The sequence below is a fragment of the Grammomys surdaster genome, unplaced genomic scaffold, assembly GCF_004785775.1.
Source record: "Grammomys surdaster isolate TR1022 unplaced genomic scaffold, NIH_TR_1.0 148584, whole genome shotgun sequence".
Classification (NCBI taxonomy): Eukaryota; Metazoa; Chordata; class Mammalia; order Rodentia; family Muridae; genus Grammomys; species Grammomys surdaster.
Window position 1 is genome coordinate 3,340 of NW_021622889.1, and position 6,094 is coordinate 9,433.

At 41.4% G+C, this 6,094-nt stretch overlaps 1 long non-coding RNA gene across 1 annotated transcript; it reads left to right on the top strand.

The window, feature by feature from the left end:
• The first annotated feature begins 1,158 nt into the window (after positions 1 to 1,158).
• Positions 1,159 to 4,940, top strand: LOC114615799. The gene is made up of 3 exons (XR_003710520.1): positions 1,159 to 1,217; positions 3,377 to 3,420; positions 4,899 to 4,940. It is a non-coding gene; the product is annotated as an uncharacterized LOC114615799 (long non-coding RNA).
• Positions 4,941 to 6,094: the final 1,154 nt, after the last annotated feature.

A 6,094-nucleotide genomic window follows, 5' to 3' on the forward strand; every position in this document is an offset into this window, starting at 1 on the left:
GATGTGTTTTGAAACTTGATTTAATGAGATCTATGTGGGTGGTTAGTTTTTCAGTTTTGGTTTCAGGTTCCTTAATAATGAATTTTCTTGGTAGCTGTAAAAATTGCCAATTTGACCAGGCAGTGGTGGCGCATGCCTTTGATCCCAGCACTTGGGAGGCAGAGGCAGGTGGATTTCTGAGTTCGAGGTTAGCCTGGTCTACAGAGTGAGTTCCAGGACAGCCCGGGCTACAGAGAAACCCTGTCTCAAAAAACCTTAAAAAAAATTGCCAATCTTAACACTTTTATTACTCGCCCTCCTTGTGCTGGAATTGGTGTTTGGTCCTTAAGAGAACTTTCCTCATATCCTGTGGGTGGGGGATGTTTTTAAGGTGAGCAGGTCATTGGCTCTCATCCCACTTTTAAGAAGTAGTCATATCTTTAATGAGTTTGAATATGTGCCCAGCTGAGACTGGATCTGGGAAAACTCAAATCAACCTCCAGTGCTGTAAGTGATGGGACAGTCATTAGACCCCAGTGTCCTGACCAGATTGTTGCCTGGGTAATAACATCCTTTCTTCAGTACCCCCTGCAGTGTAATGTGGGGATCAGAACTCCATAAATGGCCTCTCTGGCTGTTAAGCAGATGCCACTTCCCACCCCTGAGGTGGCTTTGTTTTCCGGGTGGGTGAATCAGTCCTTGCATGTAGTTCTGAAATGGTTAGGGAGCCTTTGGGAGGAGAGTGTAAGTTAGCAGCTTACAAGTACTTGTCTTAAGGGAAAGATGTTATTTTTCCCAGAGGACAGCTATCCCCGAGGACTCAGCAGGACAGAACAGATTGAGTTTTCAGAGTATTCACTTTTCAGAAGCAAGAAAGTAAAAAAAAAATAGGAGAGGTAGATGAACATAAACATGAGCTAATTCAACCCAGAGAGAAATGCAGGTAGACCAGCGCTGACATTTGTGTGTACGTGTTGTCCTTGGACACATGTGTACTTGGCCAATGCCTGGGTGAGATGAAAGATTCTCTGGCAGTGGGGCTGTCAGCAGGCAGGATGTTTTGGGTTTGGCTGATGGGAACATCACCATGGAAAGAGGGCGTGCAGAAGCACTTGTGTTATTAATTAGCCAGCAGTCTGTCTTAACTTGGTCACACTCGCCTTCACTCTTTTCTCGAACAGTCTGTGAATCCATACATTGTGAAGCTGTCTATTGTGGATGACGAGGCTACCCTGAATGTGAGTATCTAGATTCTAGATGTTTTGGTATTGTCTTTTTTTGTTGTTGTTTTTTTTGTTTTTTTGAGACAGGGTTTCTCTGTGTAGCCCTGGCTGTCCTGGAACTCACTCTGTAGACCAGGCTGGCCTCGAACTCAGAAATCCGCCTGCCTCTGCCTCCCAAGTGCTGGGATTAAAGGTGTGCGCCACCACTGCCCGGCTTAGTGTTGTCTTACTTGCATGCAGAAGCCTTATTTCCAATGGAGATTAAGATGAGAGAAGCTGGGTTAGTGATGCTGGTAATGGAAACTGGTAGGAAAAGTGCAGGCTAAGGCATCCTGTGAGATAGTGTGTGACCTATCTCAAATGAAGAGAAAAAGGGTTGGGGACATAACTACCTAGTTTTGGGTTCAATTTCCAGTGCTACACAAACAGATGCAAAATTAATCCCAGAAAGCAAGTGCTTTATTCTGAGTTTGTTTTTGTTTTTTGAGACAGTCCCACTGTGTAGTCCTAGCTGGCCTTAAACTCCTGTTCCTGTTCCTTCAGTTTCAGTGTGGGATTACCAATGTGTGCCACAGACAGCCATGGGTGTTGCCTGGTATCTGAAAAGACCAGAAGAAGGTGCCAGATTCCCAGAACTGGAATTAAAGTTGGTTATAAGCCTCCATGTGGGTGCTGAGAACTAAACCTGGGTCTTTTGTAAGAGCAGCAAGGGCTTTTTATAGTCAAATCATCTCTTCAGCCCTGACATTCCTACAATTTTTAGCCTGACTTTAGGAGTCTGAGACATGAAGGATAATGCATATGTATATGTATACATATATGTATGCATGCTATATGTGTCCTTAAAATTTTGCTTTCTGGATACAGGGAGGAAAAAGTTACCGGATATTTGGTTTTACTTCCTTTTGTTTCTTTTAATTTCCCTTATTTAAAAAGTATGTGGAGCTGGACAGTGGTGGTGCATGCCTTTGATCCCAGCACTTGGGAGGCAGAGGCAGGTGGATTTCTGAGTTCGAGGCCAGCCTGGTCTACAGAGTGAGTTCCAGGACAGCCAGGGGCTACACTGAGAAGCCCTGTCTCGAAAAACAAGCAAACAAACAAACAAAACCCCAAAACAATGTGTATGACTTATCCTTGTGACCTTCATAGATCTTTATGGTATGCTTTTTAGATTCTGAAGAAAATGGGGCCGGTCATTTTAATATTTATTTCATGCTTCTTTCCTTTTACTTCTTGTTTTCTTTATATTTTTAAAATTATGATGGCTGTGGTGCCACACATCTTTAATCCCAGCATTTGAAAGGCAAAGGCAGGCAGATCTCTTTGAGTTCATGGCCAGCCTGGTCTACATAGAGAGTTCTAGGATAGCCAAGGCTAGTTTTATAGTGATACCCTGTCTCAAAAAAATTACTTTTTATTTAGAGTGTGAGGGTTTTTTTTGTGTGTGTGTATATGTATGTATGTGACATATGTCTTATATATTACAAATATATGTCACACACATGACAAGTATATGTGCATATAGACACACGTATGTGTGCACGCGCACACACATACACACATGCACACATGTCAAAGGATAACTTGCAGGAGTCATTTTTCTTCTTTCATTCTATGGATCCTGGGGATTGAACTTAGTCCCTCAGACTTCATAGCAATATCCTTTACCCACTAAACAGTCCCACCAGCTCCCTGTCTTGTTTTCTTATCTCCTGAGAGTGGCTTTCCTATATTCATTGTAATTTGAGACTCATATCACTTTTGTTCTGGCCGTTTGTAGTCTATGGGTTCTTTTTGTTTGAGTCTTCTCACTTATTGCCTTTTCAGAACTGAAAATGATGCCAGTGAAATGTCAGTAACCTACACTGTTTTGTCTCTTGTTACTCAATTTTAAAAGGTTGGTGGGAACATTAAGCAAAATAACTAGATAAACAATCTTTCCAAAGAGGATGCTCCCCAACCCCAGCCCCCCCTTGGATTAGGAGTTTTATTGCTTTGACAAATCAAGCAAACATGATTCTATTAAGAATTTCTGTCCTTCATGTTAGATCTCAGGCAGAACATCTTGGGTACAGAGTGTAGGGCTTTAATGTTTTTCCTGGCTGAGCTATAGCAATGCGACCAACACCTCAAGGCTCATTGCTTATTTCAGAGTGTTGTATTTTTTCTTTCAGGGAATGGGGCTTGTGATCACTCAGGCTTTATCTGAGTACAACAGGTAAGTGCTTTTCCAGAGGGAAGAAGGAGAATTTTCAGTTGAATGGGGTGAGTAGAGAAGAGGTTTGTTAGAATTCTTAGGTAAAAATTCCTAACATGTTCCAAAAGAATAGTTAAAGCTATAGCTGCATGCAGAAGCATTTGTTCTAGTTCAGCTTGATGTATCCACAGGGCCTTTTGCTAACACCAGGGAAAGCACCCATCAAGTTAGTGTCCACCTCTGGTTTAGCAATTAGGCACATTCTTTTTCAGCCTTTGCTATTTTGTTATAGCACATTTCACTAGCTTTATAGATACAAAGCAGGCTTTACCCTTTTACCCAGTGTGTCATATAAATACCATTATTACCTTAAAATTCTGATTGTTTGTTTGGTTTTGGTTTTCTGAGACATGGTTTCTCTCTGTAACCCTGGATATCCTGGAACTCACCTGTAGACCAGGCTGGCCTTGAACCCAGAGATCCTCCTGCCTTTACCTCCTAAGTTCAGGGATTAAAGGCATGTGCCACCACTGCCCAGCTAAAATTATTATTCTTTTAATGATTTATTTATTCATATTTTATGTGCATTGGTACTTCATCTGCATGTATGTTTGTATGATGTTGTCAGATCTGTTGGAGTTTCAGATAGTTGTGAGATGCCATATGGGTGCTGGGCATTGAACTTAGGTCCTCAGGAAGAGCAACCAGTGCTCTTAACTGATGAGTCATCTCTGGCTAAAATTTTTAAGAGAATAAAAAGAGAAGATGCATTGAGTTATGTCTCATTTGATAGATGTGCAAAATTTTCCTTACTCCCTTCTTTCCTCCTCTGGGAGTTGAACCCAGGCCCTTATGTAAGCTAAGAAGTACACTCCTGAACCAAATGTTTCTTTTTCATTAGTGACTCAGCTTCCCAGAATCTGTGTTTAGTCTCAGAGTCTCATAAATTGATCCTTGTTTTTCATCCCATAATAAAGGGAAGGTATCTGAGGTTCCATGAAGGAAACCAGATACACTGAAGTCCCACTAAGGCCAGCAGGATCTTTCTTGCTTCTCCAATATTCCTCACATAGACTTGGGTTTTAAAACTTCAAGTATGTCCGATCTCCTCAGATGTCTTAGCCATTCAACTTTCTTCCTTCTTCAAACACAAACAAGGTTTTCACTGTCATAGCCTGAAAGAATTTTCACTGCCATACTTTTCAAGTAATCATCTGTTTGGGAAATAACTGGATCAGCCATATGCTAGAGAGTTTCACACGTGTGCAGCTTGCTTTCTAAGTCTCTCCCAAAGTAGCCAGGCATTTGGTACACAGTACCTCAAGAGCAGATGGCTTCCTCTCAGCTTGCGGGGGAACTGCCATGGCTAGAGCGTCATCGCGCTTTAGATTTCTAGAGTCAGACATTCTAAGAGTACTCTGCCCTGATTCCCTAGAATGTCAGGGTTGAATATATATGTGATAAAAAAATTTCTCAAGTTTAATTTAGTTTCCTTTTAGGCAGTATAAAGACAAGGAAGAAGAACATCAGAGTGGCTTTTTTTCTGCTTTAACAAATATGGTAAGTCCTGCTTGTATTTTTCCCCCCTGTTGAGAAGTACAGGAAGACTTCAGGGGTGAGCACATCCGAGCTCAGGAGTTCAGGTATCTTTGAGGTAATGGTGTAAGGAGGAGAGAATAGATTAGGTTTTGTTTGGAACTGTATTTTCCTCACTTAAGGTGAGGACCTGAGTTCAATTCCCAGCATTCATATGGCAGCTCACAACCATTTGTAACTCTATCGGTTCTGACAGCATCATGCAAACATATGCAGACAATACACCAATGCATATAAAATATGAATAAATAAATCATTAAAAGAATAATAATTTTAGCTACAGATTGAGAATCTGGCTGGCTTGGAATACATGACGGCCCTTCCCTGACCTTTCAAACGCTGAGATTATAGTTGTGGGCTGCCATACTCTTGCCAAAATCATAGCATTCTTAGTAAGTTCCAAAACCAGGTTAAATAGGGTAGAGGGCAGCTTTGATTTTTCTGAGACTGATTTTTTTTTCCTGATTAATTAGTAAAGAAAAAGTACGACTGGACTTAGTGGCTGCTTAATTCCATCACTGGGAAGACTGAGCAGAAAACTAGGAGTTGGAGAATAGCTTGGGTTCTATGAAGAAATCTGGTTTCAAAAACAAAGGAAAAAGCAGGCATGGTGGTGTAGAGCTTTAATTCCAACATTTGGGAGGCAGAGTTGGGAGAATCTCTATGAGTTCCAGGCTAGCCAGGGCTACATGATGAGACCCTGTTTCAAAACAGTGACTACAAAAATAAACAAAAGGAAGGGAGGAAGAAAGAAGGAAAGAAGTGGTAAACATTAATGTAAGACTTTGGCTGAGGCAAGCAGATCTCTATGAACGCAAGGCCAGCCTGGTGAATACATTGAGCTCTAAGCCAGTCAAAGCTAAGTAGAGATACTTTTTTTCTCAAACAAAAATAAAAAAACAAAAACCAAAGCTCACCACCAATAAAAGAATTGTCTTGCAGCCCGAGCTGCTTGAATTTGATAAGGCTAACCTAAGTCTACGTATTCAAGACCACCTTGAGCGTATGGTGGAGAGTAAGTTGACTCCATTGACGCTGTGGAGCACAGAAAGGAGTGTGTAGATGTGAGTCCTCCCTAGTGCTGAGTGTGTAGATGTGA